The sequence below is a fragment of the Bos mutus genome, chromosome 19 (genome assembly GCF_027580195.1).
Source record: "Bos mutus isolate GX-2022 chromosome 19, NWIPB_WYAK_1.1, whole genome shotgun sequence".
In the NCBI taxonomy this organism is placed as follows: Eukaryota; Metazoa; Chordata; class Mammalia; order Artiodactyla; family Bovidae; genus Bos; species Bos mutus.
In genome coordinates, this window is record NC_091635.1 from 4,863,920 (window position 1) to 4,880,294 (window position 16,375).

Below are 16,375 nucleotides of genomic sequence, written 5' to 3' on the forward strand. Positions count from 1 at the left end.
AGACAGAATTCTTAAAGACACGGATGCTGTAAGAGGGAAGGATTTTTTTTTTTCTTAAGAGGAAGGGAGGGAGGTCAGGGTGGGAAGGGGAGGGGGCGTGGGGTGGACGTCTCACTCCCCAGAACAATCCAGGTTGTAGGAAGACATCTCAGCCTGAGAACGGGGCACAGGCCAGCAGAGCATGGGCCCCACGAGCAGACTTCTACTCGAACCTGTTTGCTTTGCCGGTTCCCCATCTGGGAGCCTCCCAAACCCAGGATGTGAAGCCACCAGCCGGCAGAAAAAAAGCTCGTCTTGTTTTTCCCTACGTGAAGGGCGTCTGTTCCATCATCAGTCCTTGGAAGGCAGACTGAGTCCAAACATTCACTCCGGAAAGGGGGAGGCAAGGGTGCCCGAAGGCCCTTAGAGAAACAAAAATCTCTCCATCCACAGGGTAAGGAGGGCCATTTGTTTTTTGAAAATAATATTTTACTGGTTTTTTTTTTTGGCCGCGTCGCATGCAGGGTCTAAAATCCCCAACCAGGGCCGGAACCCTCACCCCCTGCGGTGGAAGCGCAGAGCCTAAACCACTGCACTGTCAGGGAATGCCCCCGTTTACTCTTCGAGTTGTTGATTTTGGTACAAGGTCACCCTAACAGACTTCCAAGGACATCCCAAACTGTCACCGAGGATGTTTCAGAAGATGGCCCCATGAGCCTGTTGTGTGTTTTGATTTCGTTTAAGCTGAACTGAGGGTTTCTCCAACAAGCGAAGCTGCACACGAGCTGGGGTGGTGTGACGGCTGGCAAGGACCGGGGGTCTCTTCTTGCCTGCCTTGCTCAGGTCATCCGCCCACAACAGTGAGGGAAACAAGGGCAAACATCCTCTGGGCTGAAAGTAATCAAGGAGCCGCTCAGTCCACGTCTAAAGTCCGAAGGGAGGAAACTGAGGACCCAGATGTGACACAAGTTGTCCCCAAACTATAGGCAAGTAAGAGACTGAGACGGGCAGAGCCCAAGGCTCTCGGCCGAGCAACTGTTATGTGGCACAAAGAGGGAGTAAAGTGCTCAGGACCACACCAAGCAAAGACCAGGCATACCGTCTGAAAGCGAGACGCCTGCAGCTGTTTCTCCAACAGAATGTGCTAGGGTCCTCTAGACGGCGTCCAAGGACCCAGCACCCACACACACGGTGTTGGGGTCCCCTAGACAGGGTCCATGGACCCAACACCCACAGTCACGGTGTTGGGGTCCCCTAGACAGGGTCCATGGACCCAACACCCACACACATGGTGTTGGGGTCCCCTAGATGGGGTCCAAGGACCCAGCACCCACAGTCACGGTGTTGGGGTCTCCTAGACGGGGTCCAAGGACCCAGCACCCACAGTCACGGTGTTGGGGTCACCTAGACGGGGTCCATGGACCCAACACCCACACACACGGTGTTGGGGTCCCCTAGATGGGGTCCAAGGACCCAGCACCCACAGACACAGTGTTGGGGTCCCCTATGCGGGGTCCAAGGACCTACCACCCACACACATGGTGATGGGGTCCCCTAGATGGGGTCCAAGGACCCAGCACCCACAGACACAGTGTTGGGGTCCCCTAGGCAGGGTCCATGGACCCAGCACCCACACACCCAGAGCAGCGAGCTGAGAGAGCTGCGTGAGCCTCGGCCCAGTTGGATTGCTGAGCACACGTGGTCTGTACCGGAGTTGGCATCAGGCCAGGTGCTCTGAGATCAGACGGCACACACATCTGACGTCACTGAAGAAGAAAGATCCATGCATGCGAAACAATAAACACTGCTAGCAGGCAGGATACAGTGTCATGGGGCTACCCTGGTGGCTCAGCAGTAAAGAAGCTGCCTGCCAATGCAGGAGACCCAGGTTCAATCCCTGGGTTGGGAGGATCCCCTGGAGAAGGAAACGGCAACCTCCAACATTCTCGTCTGGAACATCCCATGGACAAAGGAGTCTGGTGGGCTACAGGCCACGGGGTCATGAAAGAGTCGAACACGACTCAGCAGCTAAACAGCATCAACGTGTAATGTTACAGGCTGTCGGAGCCACAGAAGTTCAGGGAAGGGAAGGATCGGAGGAAAAAGACCACACTGCGAAAGCAGAGTTAGCAGCGCCTGGGGGAGTGTGAAGTCTAATCTGGCAATTACTGGACAAGAATATTGGATTCCTGTACCCTCCCAATCACACCGGTTAAAAGGTTCTTTGTGCGACGGACAGAGTACACGGTGGCTGACGGAGCGCAGCTTAGACGGGGCAGTGTTCCGCCTGGTCCTCATCACATTTGATGGTGACGATGGCACAGCATCGCGCGTGCACGCTCAGTCGTTCAGTTGTGCCCAACTCTGCGACCCCGTGGACTGTAGCCCGCCAGGCTCCTCTGTCCATAGGATTCTCCGGGCAAGAATACTGGAGTGGGTTGCCATGCCCTTTTCCAGGGGATCTTCCCGACCCAGGATTGAATCTGAGTCTCTTACTTCTCCTATGTTGGTAGGCAGATTCTTTACCACTGAGGCCACCTGGGCTTCCATCACACTGGGGAGCTCACCTCATTTCCAAGTATAACATCAGAAGGGCATGCCTGGCCGTGAGTCTGCTCTGAAAACTCATCGAGGCTTTGCACTCACGGAGTAAAGCGCACACAGCTCTGTCCCAGTAAATAAAAGCTAGCATCCTCAACACAACGTTTCCATCGAATGCCTTGACGACGCTCCAGTCCCACTCAAACACATGCACCTACCCTTCCAAGCCTTCTTCATCAAGGAGCCAGGCCCTCCGCACAATCCCCATTCTACGTGCTTACGATTGTGGGAGATGGAAGACATGGCGGTAACCCAACTCAGTAAGCCCTGGGCATCCTCCGTGGGATTTCAGCAACAAAGGGCACGATGCCCATGCCTGCTCCGGACAGGCACACCTCCTAAGCGAACAGAGTCAGGACCATCCGATGCGAAAACGTGCTGGTCTGAAAATCAAGCGGACCAGCATCTGAATCCTGATCCGTGCTGGCCACTGGGGTGTGCGGTGACTTGTAGCTCTCCAAACCTGATATTACATCTGTAGAGAGGAACTTGAGGACGGCAAAGCAGATGAATTAGAACTAGGGGAACGACCCAGAACGTGGGGAGCAGCTCCTGAGAATTCTTCATCAGGGAAACTCCAGGAGATGAGATGCATCTCAGTGAATTGTTGGTGTTAACCTTCTTCGTGGAGTTCACTGTCGTCTCTGCAGAGGACAGCAAAGTCTATTTCCACCTCTGCTCCTGAAAGGATTCTGGCCTCACCTCCAACAGGAGAAGGAGGAGGAAGCACTGTTTTAGACTTACTGGTGGGTTACTGGGGAGGAAGACATGAAGGGTGATGAGAGCGCTAGAAAAGCTATCAAAACACTATGATTCGTGACTTCTAGCACCTTCCCGAATGTTTCCTCAACATTCATTGGAAGGACTGACGCTGAAGCTGAAGCTCCAACACTGACCACCTGATGCAAAGAGCTGTCTCATTGGAAAAGATCCTGATGCTGGGAAAGACTGAGGGCAAAAGGAGAAGGGGACGGCAGAGGATGAGACAGCTGGATGGCATCGCTGATTCAATGGACATGAATTTGAGCAAACTCCAGGCAACAGTGAAAGACAGGGGAGCCTGGCGTGCTGCAGTCAAAGAGTCAGACACAACTCAGTGGCTGAACGACAATGTCAAAGCATTTCCCAGAAGCAGCAGGAAGCCAAGCTTGCAACTCCGAGCTGGACAGTCACGTGCCAGCCTGGAAGCAGATTGCTTCTAGCTCTGCCGCTGGCCAGCAAAGTGACTTCGGACAAGTAACTTAAGTCCTGGAAGCCTCCATTTCCTCGTCTATTAAATGAGGCGATAGCTAGCAGCTTCCTGGGACATGGATCGCCTTCCCCACACCCTCGGCCCTGCACTTCTCCACGCTCCCTGAAAAGGCCCGGCCATATCCCAGCTGAGAGGAAACCATCTATCACCGTGACAATGAGCTTTTCTACCGACAGTGAATGAGGACAGCTAGGAGCAGCTGTCAGGGCGGGAGGGTTTCCTTTAAGAGCTCTACAACTGGTGAGCATGAGTCACAGCTCCTCAAACAATGGCTACCTGTATAAGGAAAACGGGGTCCCCTACCTTTAGCTCAGGCTTCCCTGGTGGCTCAGCAGTAAAGAATCCGCCGGCCAGTGCAGGAGACACAAGAGACATGGGTTAGATCCTTGGGTTGGCAAGATCCCCAGAGAAGGAGATGGCAGTCCACTCCAGTATTCTCACCTGGGATAATCCCACAGACAGAAAAGCCTGGTGGGTTACAGTCCAGGGGACTGCAAAGAGTCAGACATGACTGAGTACGTGGGCACACACACACACACACACACACACACACCTTGAGCCCAACAGCCTGAAAAGCACAGCTGTGTCTCTTACAAGCAGCCCCCAGAAGCTGGGATACAAGTCGGACCAGGGATGTGCAAACACAGTGGAACCGTCTAAGTTGACTCACTTGGGCAGCTGCCCTAGGGTGAGCCCCTCACTTGGTTAAAACAGAAAGCTCCATCTCCTGCCTGAGTTGCCATACACAAGAGCCCGGCAAGAAGTCTGCAGCTCCCATTGCAGGGCTTCTCATATCAAGCAAGGGACCGCTCTGCCACCACTGCTCAGGAGATGCTCAGAGTTAAGAAAGGAGCTTGTCTTCGCTCTGAAGAAATCTCAGGGAGAGATGCCATTCCATGCACCGGGCTGCTGTTCCAGGAACAAGCGGTGGACACTGTGAGGCTGGACTTCCTGGCTCCCTGATGGAGATGATCTCCCATGAAAAAATAGACTCTCGGGTTCAGCAATTCAGAGGAGAGAACTGCGGAGGTTCATTCCTATATCAGTCTCCATGAATGGTCAGGCATGGACTCTCGCAGCTCCTATGTAGCCCAAGGTGAAGAGGACCAATTCCTTGCTCCCGCCACAAACCGCTCTGCTGCGTCATCCAGGAGCCCAGCCGTCCACAGTAAACATCCGAGGCCGTGTCTCTGCATCCTCCCACCTTGCAGAGTCCCTGCGGCTCTGGGGAGGGAAGGGCCTCCACCCACAGACGCAGGTGCGGGGCGGTGAGCACAGGAGGCAATCGGTGCGCTCCCCCTCCCGGCCACGGGACGGGTCCAGGGCTGAGCGCACTTCCGGGGCTGTCCCTCGGGCATCTTCCTTCTTCCTCTGGGTCCGCAGAGGCAGGGGGCCTGCCCAGGCTTCTGCTCTTCCCGCTTCCACGACAGATGAAAAGAACTAGAGAAAAACACACAGCCAAGGAGATCCCCAAAATCACAACACCCAGACTTCTCAGTTAGGTGGACACCCTCGAGCTCCATGGTCTCAGCCAATTAGAGCTGGTTTCTCTACAGCTGGCAACCAAAATCGAGCCACCTAAAAATACCCTTCTTTGATGGATGAGGAAATTAAAAGATACCTGCTCCTTTCTAGTAGTCATGTAGTGACCTGAGAGTTGGACCATAAAGAAGGCTGAACTCTGAAGAATTGGCTTTCGAACTGTGGTGCTGGAGAAGACTCTTGAGAGTCCCTTGGATTGCAAGGAGATCAAAACAGTCAATCCTAAAGGAAATCAACCCTGAATATTCACTGGAAGGACTGATGCTGAAGCTGAAGCTCTAATACTTTGTCCACCTAATGTGAAGAGCTGATTCATTGCAAACGACCCTGATGCTGGGAAAGATCGAAAGACTGACGGCAAGAGGAGAGGGGGTGACAGAGGATGAAATGGTTGGATCGCATCATCGACTCAGTAGACATGATGCGAGCAAACTCTGGAGACAGTGAAGGACAGGGAGCCTGGTGTGCTGCAGTCCACGGGGTCACAAAGAGTTGGACAGTGCTTAGTCCAGTTGGACAGGGCTTAGTTGGACAGGGCTTACTGAACAACAACCACAGGCGAGGAACTGAATGCAGAGAGTCTCAGCAACGTGTACAAGGTCACACGGGCACTGGTGAGGGGGCGAGACGGGAACCCAGCACTGGGCACGTGCCACGAGCTGTCTCGGAACCAGGGCTTCATCCTGTAAAGCTCTGGGGATGTAAGGACGCTCCTTCAACTCTCTAAGGCCCAGATGTCAGAGATGGGAGTGCCCATATCCAGGGCTGTCAGGACCGAGGGAGACGGGCTGTAGACCACCTGCTCCTGCCTGCCTGAGGCTGGCTTCTCTCTCTTCCCAACATAACACCACGGCCCTAGCAGCCGGCGCTGGCCAGTGGCTCGAACTTTTTGCATCCTTACACGGGGCTGTGGAGGGAAGAGGGAACAGGCAACATCCAACACCAGTTTGGCCAGTGAGCCCAGCCACACCAGCAGCGTCCCCAAGTCAGCATCCTACAGACAGATGCCCAGGGCGACTGGGCAGAGACAGACATCTGGAAAAGAGGAAAGGATCCAGGTTCATACACAGGGCAGGGGGTCGGGGCAGGGGCCAGGATGAAAGAGAGCGGCGGGAAGCGATGAGTAAAGCGGTTCCAGGAAAGGCGGAAAAGCCCAGTGGCCAGGGCGGAACGCGAAGCCGGGGCCGGCTCAGCTCCCTGGTTAACCGCACTCCTGGGGCCCACTTAGGAAATTCAATTAAAATGCCCAAACCTCTACGTTTCCCAACTGGCTTGCCAGTGGCCACGGGCTCCCTTCAACTCAGAGAAACTCCCTCTGCCTGACCGTGGGCAGATATCTAATGAGAAGCCAGAGGAGGCAAGGTCACAGGCAAGGGTCATGGGCGGGGGTCACCCAAAGGGGCTTCCCTGGGGTCTCAGATGGGAAACAGTCCACCTGCAATGCAGGAGACCTGGGCTGGATCCCTGGGTTGGTAAGTTCCCCTGGAGGAGGGCATGGCAATCCACTCCAGTATTCTGGCCTGGCCTGGAGAATCCCATGGACAGAGGAGTCTGGTGGGCCGCAGTCCATTGGGTCGCAAAGAGTCGGACACGACTGAGCGACTGAGCTCACACACAGGAAGGCACCTCCCCTCAAAGAAAAGAAAGCCTCCTCCCGGGCTGGGGACAACCCTGCTCTGTCACCCCAGCCACAGTAATAACAGCTTTGTTTCTTGCTGTTTAATTTAAAGAAAAAAAAATATTTTTAAATTGCAATGAAAAAAAGAAAAATGAAAAAGAACCACGTTCATGATGGCTCCAGAGACATAAGGTCGCTTTCCACCCAGCACACAGGGGAAAGTGCAGAGGTCAGGAGAGACAAAGGAGCCCAAACCCGGGGGTCACACACGCGGGGACCCCAGGGGTCAATAAAGCCTCTCAGCACCGGTGCCCCCCCCCAACCCTACCTTGAGGCCGGACACACGTGGTTTGGGACGTCTGATGACAAACAGGATCAGACAGAGCTTTCAGGGCCCGCTCACAGCTCCGGGGAGAAAACTCCAGACCAGAGGGGGTCATCTGGACCCGGGTGCTGACCCCAGCCCCACTGGAGTCGCCAGCGGTCAGAGACCTGGCGTCTGACCGCCGGCCGCGAAAGGGCACTTCTAGGCCACATGACCATACAGAAAAGGGGTCCACGAAAGTCATTGCTATTTTCAAAAAAGCCTACGTACGGCAAACTTCATATATAAAATCTGATCCTGCGAGACACGTGGACAGAGAGGATTCACCCCAAAGTCCCCTCAAATCATGAATCCTCTCTCCATCCCCCGCCACCAGCGCTTCCAGAATATTCCCTTGTCACGGGAGTTAGGGGCTGGTCCTCCCGGGTGGGCATCCACCTCATTTGTGCTTTAATACCTTCTTCTGGAAAAGGGGGGTGACACGCCACCACGCTGAAGACGGTACCCAACAGGGCAGTGGCACAAAAGCAGTTGAAAAACTCCAGTGCAAGTGACAGCCCATGTCTCAGGCAACGGCAGCGGGTCCGAGAGCCATTAAAATCAGACCCTAAAAGCCCCCAAGGGCTCAGCAAGTAAAGAACCCTCCTCCAACGCAGGAGATGCAGGAGACGCGGGGTCCGTCCCTGGGTCAGGGAGATCCCCTGGAAGAGGAAATGGCCACCCACTCCAGTATTCCCAAAAGACCCCATGGACAGAGGAGCCTGGCAGGCTACAGTCCAAAGGGTGGCAAAGAATTGGACACAACTGAGCCCATCGATATATGAACACATATAGTGGGTCTGAAAGCCACTAGAATTAGAGCCTATAAGAAGCACTTTCCAAGCACCTGGGGGCCTCCCGGACCTGAGGAGACCCAGACTGCAGTCCCTTAGTCACTCGCCCGGACGCGGCGCGTCTGCTTTTACCGACTCCAGAAGGCACCTGGTTTCGGGCCTTCTGTGCAGAAACCTGTACGAACACACCAAATACGGGAGGAGGTGATGATTCACGTCACAGAAAGGGTTCTTTGACAGGAACTTGCCACTTCAGCATTCCTGGAGCTTACAAACTTCCTCCAGGCCCTTCGCACAGCATGTGATCACCCGAGATTCGTTGTGTATAGACGTTTTTCCAGGCTCAAACCGAGTCCGTAGAGTACGGGGGGTTTGCAACAGACCGTCTTTCGCCAATGGCACAGTTCAAAGAACAAGAAATTCACCCAGGACCACCCCCTCCCGTCAAAGGAGGCGAGTGCAGCTCTCCCGTGACGGCGTGGGGACCCAACCAGTTCCGTGTCGAGGGCCGACACTGCCTAGGACGATGCTGCTCAGGAAGAGGAGTAGCCTACCTAGGCTCACAAATACCCCGAGGGGGCTGCCTTTTCAAGGGCATCTTCCTGGCTCCTGGGGAAACTCGCGAACCGCAGAGGAGAGGCTGAAGGTCTTACTCCTGAAGCCCAGAACTGCAGTTCTTTACCCTTCACGCAAACGCAGCCCCTTCTGCCTTAACCACGAATGAAGGGCACCCGATTTCAAGACTTCCAGGTCACAACCTGTCCCAGCAAAACCAATTAAGTACATGTGGGCACCACACCAGGTGGAGGTAAGCCAGGGAGACTTCTTGGAAGAGGAGGAAGAGAAGCTTTGCAGCTGGGTACCCTTGAGAGGGAAAAGGCTCAGTTCTGGCTGTAGCTGGCCAAGAAGTCAACCAACTCCATGTTTCTTCAAGTGTCCATCTAGGGCCAGGGAGCTTGTTAAAAACGCACATCTCTGGAGCACCGTCCCCGCCCCCCACACACCAAAACAACCTCTAAAGGTGGGGGAGGGTGGGATGGTTGCTAAGAATAATCTTTTTTTTTTTTTAACCAAATTCGCCAAGCAATTCATTTTTTATGCAAACCACAGGGTGCAGGCCAAGGGGACAATCCCTTGGAGCAGCTGGTCTGGGAAGAGCTGGCAGGGAGGGCCCTCGAGGAGTCACGGAGCAGGGGAAGAAAGCGGGTGTAGACAGAGGGCTATTCCAGGACTGTTCGGCTCCAGCATCCCGAAGCCCTCTCCCACTGAGACTTCCTGTTATGATCTTCACTGCAGCTGGCTGGTGAGAGAAAACGTCTGCGCCAGGGCACTGGGGTGGGGTGGGGGAGAGGGGATGACCGTCTTTCCGTTTACAAACTATAATAGGAAGGCTGGGAGCATAAGAAAAATCAAGTCTAGGTGACCCTGACAGTAACCGAGAAACTCCATCTGGACGACAGAAACGTGTCTAGTTGAGAGTTAAGTAACCTCAGAACTTCCTCATCCCAAGCAAACATCACCTCCACTCTACGTGCAGGCAACCAGCCGGGCTGGAGAGGACAGCCCGGGTTTGCGTGTGTATTGTTGGAGGAAGCTCTGGGCTGCGGCAGTCTCTGATGCAGGGAGAAGGAACTCTTTCATGGGGCTCCTCAACTCCACACAAGGGCTCTCTTATGCAAAGACGCTGGGCCAGCTTCCATTCACAGCAGTCGCTTCCAAACACCCCTCCAGGCTGGCTCTGCTCACCCCGAAAGAAGAGGGGGACCCCTCTGCAGCCCAAGACAGCTAGACGAAACACTCAGTCCACCCCGAGGAACAAGCAGAAGTCCGTGTTCCTTTAACCTGCTCGGATCACCGGGAGACTCTGCCTCACTGGGTTGGTTTGCACACTTAGCAGCAGACACACCTGCTGCTCAGGCAGCGTGAGTCACCCCCAGGCAGTGCACGCTGGACTGCCCGACGGTGGGGGGTTCTGGGCTTGGCGGCGGGCTCTCACGCAACCCAGATGACATCCTCCACCTCCTCCCAACCCCGCAAGGCAGGTCAGGACAGATCAGGCTGTAACCCAATTTCTACTGAAACCTCTCTCTCCCAGGGAAGGTCCACAGAGGAAAGAGAGGGTATACGGGGACGCACCAACCACTCGTGATCAAGAGTCCTCTTCCCTCCACACCCTGAAGGGGCTCATCTGCCCTGCCGGCCATAAATAGGGAGGAGAGGGTGAGTTGACCTGCGGGAGAAGATGGAACAGACTTCTCAATTTTAAACCTCCAGAATAAAGACGGTCTGACGAGATGCACAGCTTTAGCCCATGAAGCACAGCACTTATGGTCAATGATCCTGTATTGGATACTTGAGGGCCTCCCTGCTCAGTGGTAAAGAATCCACCTGCAATGCAGGAGCCACAGGAGCCGCAGGTTCAACCCCTGGGCCAGGAAGATCCCCTGGAGATGGAAATGGCAACCCACTCCAGTATTCCTGCCTGAAAAATCCCGAGGACTGAGGAGCCTGCCGGGCTACAGTCCATGGGGTCGCAAAGAGGCAGACACAACTGAGTGACTGAGTTTGTGGGCATTGGACATTTGAAAATTTGCTAAGAGGGTAGCTCTTCTGTTAACTGCTTTTGCTGTCAAGAAATGATAAAATAGTAAATAAGAGGGGGGAAGAAACTTTTGGAGGTGATGAGTATGTTTATGGCATGGATTGTGGTGTCAGTTTCACAGTGTATTTATATGACCAAACTCACCGAGTTTCAGACATGAAACACGTACGGGTTTTTGTATGTCAATCATGCCTCAAGTAAGTCGTTTTTAAAGAAGACAGCCTGCTGAATCACTCTCAACATTCACGTTTTTACATGACAGCACTTTCTGCCACTCAGGATCCTGAAATGGATCATGGGCCAGAAAAAAAGACATTAGTGGGACAATTGGGAAAATGTGAATGAGGCCTAAAGATGGGTTCAAAGTATCCTATTACTATTAATCCCCACGCTGATCATCTCACTGTAGATCTATAAGATGTTAACACACAAGGAAGCTGGGTGAAGGGTATAAGGGAACTCCATGTATTAGTTTTGCAACTTTCCCAAAAATCTAGACTTCTATCAAAATCGAAAGTTGATAATAGACCTTCCCTGGCGGCTCAATGATGAATCCGCCTGCCAATGCAGGGGACACGGGTTCGATCCCTGATCCCAAGAGGATCCCACACTCGTCGGCAAAACTAAATCCACGCGCCACAACTACTGAGCCTGTGCCTAGAGCTCAGGAGCCACAACCACTGAGCCCACACGCCCAGAGCCTGTGCTCCACAGTGAGAACCCCAGGCACCGTACCTAGAGGGTAGCCCCCACTCACAGCAACTAGAGAAAAGCCTGCCCAGCAACGAAGACCCAGCACAGCCACAGATAAATATAAATAAGCCGGTTTTCTAAACAGTAATAATTTGTAAAAGGACAGCATTTTGAATCCAGCTTCCTCGTAAATCTCAATCTCCGGCATTGCTAAAATAATTTCAATCCCAACCCTGAAGGCAAATTTTAAATTACTCTCACAGCCAGTGCTGATCAATTCTTTGCTTCAGGAAAAACAAAAGGCAACGAAACACGGCATTCACCCAGTGAGCACTGTCTGGGCTCCTACTGTATCCTGGCTCCCAGTTGCAGTATTATGCGCAGGCTAAGCGCTGTAGTCTTCCTCCAAGCCCACCTGGTGAAAGTCCACCAAGAAGGGCACTCCTTTTACTTTAGGCATGACTGATTTAGAGCAAAGAGTGACTTCTGGGAATTTTCCAAAGGAAATAATTCAAAATGTGGACAAATCCTTATGTACAAAAGACATTCACCAATGCATGACTTCAAAGGGTAAAAATTTGGAAATACCTCGGTGTCCAACAATGGGAGAATTGTCACGCAAACTATGATTCAGTGTCTGCAGCGAATACAGTCATTATGTGGGGAAATGTTCAAAAAAAAAGCGAGGCGGGGGATAGAGCAGGAACCAACGTTGTATACATTGCAGGGGTTTCAGCAGTGAGAAAACATGTCAAATTGCCAGCATTACTGTGGGAACTGGGTGTTTCCTGAATTTTGCAATTTTTTTTTTTTGTAGTTTTCTATAAAAGACACAGAAAGGACAGCGGATTACTTTTAAAAATCAGATAGGGATGCAAAGGTGGGCTTCCAGGCCATCAGTGGGACAATTTCAACAGCTCCTCTCCCTGAGAGGGTGGGCAGGACCATAGGGTACACCCTGCACCACGCAGGCAGTACCAGGGACCTGGGTGTGGCCAGAACACTGGCTCCGGGAGAGGAGCAGAACCAACACATCATCTTTTTTCTTGCAGTGGCGCCTGGTTCTACCACCTTCCCAAGCACATGCTCACGGGAGGCCCTGGCGCCCAGGGGAGACCTGGACAGCTTCCAGACGTGTTCTATGCAGGGGGGACCACTGGACAGGAAGTGGACCATCACAAACACACTGCAGACAGGGCTGGAGGAGGGAGGGGAAGGAATCTCCCACCTGGGAAAGCATCCCCAGGAAACAGTCTTCAGGAGGCAAGTCACCAGAGTTGAGGGCAAGTGCCAAAGGACAAGGGAAAGGAGGCCCTGTGTTAATCCGTACATCAAGGTGGCCTGGCTCAGTCATTCACTCAACAAACAAGTACTCAGAGCCTACTTGGTGACAAGGCAGGGTGCTGCTCCCAGGCGCCCGCACAAAAGGAGGAGGAGAGAGGGGAGCTGTGGATGCAGAAGCAGTTTGCTTTCAGTTCAGGACTCAAGACGAAGCCCCCCTCCTGAGGCTGGCGCGGAGAGGGGAGGGGGCGGTGGGGTGGGGGGGGACCTCTTCCACTAACAGTCTGCACTGATGGGGGAGGCGGTGGTTAGTAGCATTGGAGGGAATTCCTGACACCTCTCACCCGTTCAGTGAACCCCCTGATGGGTGGCGCGGTCCTTGCAGTAAAGCCGCTCTTCGGCGACCAGGACGGGGACCGGAGACATTCCCCACCCCCCACGGGGAGAGGGGAGCCAAGCGCTGCCCCTAGATCGCACTCTGGGTCGCAGGCAAGCAGACGTCGCGAGCTCACCGAGGTAACGGGCCCCGCAGCGCGACGTGCTTAGAAGATAGTAAGCGCCAGGGAGTCGGGCGGGGACCCGGAGGACGCGGACTTCACCCCAGGCCGGGGCCCTGTCCCGCGGGGCGGCCGGTGGCTAGGCGGCATTGGAAGGGCGATAGCCAGGGCGCCCAAGATAGGCGATGACCACCGGGAATCCGCTCCGCCTGGAGGCAAACGATGGCTAAAACGGCCTCTGAGAAGATGTCAATTACAAGAACAAAAATCTCAACCCAGAACCACAAGACCTTCATAAAAAGACGCAGGGGGTCATATCCTATCCCCTCCTCCCCGAATCGCGGGGAGACTTACCTCCAGGGAAAAGACCCGACTGTTGGGTAGCACGCACCAATCCACGGATGGAGACGAGGTCGTGGTTCATCAAGTCCGGCAGAGATGCACCAAGTAATCCACGGTAGAGGGCCCGGAGGACCAGTCCCCATTTCCATCCAAGGCCAAAGCGCCGGCCGTCCTGGCCTCGGCGCCGAGGACCCGCGGAGATCGCGCGCAGGTCGCCGGCCCGGGCTTCCCCAGCTGCGCCCCGCCGATCGCAGCCTGCCTCCCTGCGCTCGGAGAGCACCCAGCTTGGACGCAGCAGCTAGTCTTTCTTCCCTGCTTATCACCAGCGCGACCCCAGGAATCCCCGCCGGGAACCCCTCCGCCAAGCCCGGAAAAGCACCAGGGTCAGAGGCAGTCTGGGCCTCGGGTCTACAGGTGCGCGGGGCCGGGCGGCGTGGGGCGGGCGCCAGGCCGGCAAGAGAGACGCAGGTGAGAAGCGCCGAGGCAGCGCCGCTGCAGGGTACAGGTTCTCAGAGTCGCAGTTCCGCGCCCGCGCCACCGCGCGCTCTACCAGTGGCCAGACCATCCGGCCCTTATATAGCGGCGGGGGCCGGGGCAGGGCGGGCGGAGCGCGCGAAGGGGGCGGGGCGGGGCCGAACTGCTTCTCGGGAGATGGAGTTCTGTCTAAAAGCCCCAGATGCTGGGAAAGATTGCAGGCGGGAGGAGAAGGGGACGACAGAGGATAAAATGGTTGGATGGCATCACCGACTCAATGGACATGAGTTTGAACGAGCTCCGGGAGTTGGTGATGGACAGGGAGGCCTGGCATGCTGCAGTCCATGGGGTCGCAAAGAGTCAGACACGACTGAGCGACTGAACTGAACTGAACTTCCAGCCAACAAACGCAGAGTACCTTAGGAATGATGGGAGTCCTCCCCTGGGCCTTAACTTCCAAGACCAGGCTGAGATTCCAGCCCCATTGTCAGCTCCCTCTGGTCTAGGCCGGCCTATGTGCATAAAGTGGGACCCGTGTGCAAGCTTAGTCCCCTAGTCATGTGTGACTCCCTCCCACGCTATGGGCTGTAGCATGCCAGGCTCCTCTGTCCATGAGATTCTCCAGGGAAGAATACTGGAGCGGGTTGCCATTTCCTCCTCCAGGGGATCTTGTTGACTCAGGGATTGAATCCGAGTCTTCTACATTGGAAGGCGGATTCTTTCCCACTGAGCCTCCTAGTAAGCCCATAAGGTGGGACATGCCAAGCTAAATTCTGCCCAGGGTGAACCCGTCCAGCCCCACCCTCCACCCCCCGGTAACCCTGGAGTCAGACAAACCTAGCTGGTTGCCACCCTGCTTGCCGTCAGCAAGGTGCTGTGTGACTGTCAGGCTGCAGTTAGTATGTTTGCCTCAGCTTTCTCATCTGGCACAGACAGAGGATATTAACATCTGCTTTCTGGGTTCGATCCCTGGGTTGGGAAGAGTCCCTGGAGAAAAAAATGACTACCCACTCCAGTATTCTGGCCTGGAGAATTCCAAGGACAGAGGAGCCTGGCAGGCTACAGTCCATGGGCTTGCAAAGAGTCGGAGACGACTGAGCGACTTTCCCTTTCATAGGGCTGCAGAGGGAGGTGACCCTACGGGGTAGGCTTATCTCCCCATCCGTAACCTTAAGTGATAAACCATTTGCCACCCTGAGGCCCTCCTAGAATAAACTTCTGGAGCTGCCACTGCCCGTTATTCAGGCTTCGATTTCTGCAGTAGCCTCTCCTTCATTCAACACTTGCATATACTGGGGGGAGGAAAGCAAGAGTCAGGCAGAGGAGGCCAGAGCTATCCCGATAACTGCAGGGACGCTAAAGAGACTGCATGGACCATGGCAGGGCTTCCTAGGTGGCACAGTGGTAAAGAATCCTCATGCCAGTGCAGGAGATGCAGGAGACTCGGGCTGGATCCCTAGGTCAGGAAGATCCCCTAGAGCAGGAAATGGCAACCCACCCCAGTATTCCTGCCTGGAAAATCCCATGGATAGAGGAGCCAAGGGGTCCAGAGGGCTGTGTCTGGGCTGATTCTGGAATGAATGGTTAGGAAATAGCTAAACAAAAAGACACTTCTTGGTGGTCTAGTGGTTAAGACTCTGTTCTTCCAATGCAGGGGCCAGGGGTTCGATCCCTGGTTTGGGAAATGAAATCCCACATGCCCTGGGGGCACAGCCAAAAGAATTTTTTTTTTTAAGAAAAAAGGAAATAAAAAATAGAGGCTGATATAGAAGTGACTAAGGCAAAGGCTAAGATGTGGGAAATAGGCACATGCAAGGGAGATGGCCAGGAAGGGAAGCAGCGTAGCTACACTCTTCTGCTTGAGGACATCAGCACAGGTGCGAGACAGCATCTCCAGGTAAGATGCAGCTGCCGGCTCAGCTCCTGTGAGGGCAAGAAGCTGCTTGACCCAGAGCCCACATCTTTCCCTGAGAATGCAGTGCCCTCAGAAAGCCCCAGACACCCAGGTGCGACAGCCCAAGGCTTGGGACCCATCTAAGAACATGCCTTTCTCTTTTTCAAAGAACTCACAAAATCAAATTCGGCATTGCTCAAAGGGATCCCAGCGTGCGAGCGGTGGGGAAATCAGAGCTTGGGACTGGCCCTGGGCTACTCCGAGGATTAGCAGGAAGCCCTACCCTGATTTCGCAAGAAGTTTTGTGATGCAAACCATTTCAAAGCCCTGGTCCAGATCTTCACCTGAGATGCCCTCCCTTCGGTCCTATCTTCTACTCCAGGGAGCAAGTTAGATGAGTGGGAGATTGATTAAACTGTGCTGGGAAAATGTCTCGGCCTCA

General features: G+C 54.4%; 1 long non-coding RNA gene across 2 annotated transcripts in view; it reads right to left on the bottom strand.

Annotated features, from left to right (window-relative positions):
• The window catches only part of LOC138992054 (uncharacterized), a 162,028-nt gene extending 147,937 nt beyond the window's left edge, over positions 1-14,091 (bottom strand). For both annotated transcript variants that reach the window (XR_011467857.1, XR_011467858.1), the window contains exon 1: positions 13,578-14,091. This is a non-coding gene — a long non-coding RNA (uncharacterized lncRNA). The remainder of the gene's footprint in view (positions 1-13,577) is intronic.
• Between the last annotated feature and the right edge of the window lie 2,284 nt (positions 14,092-16,375).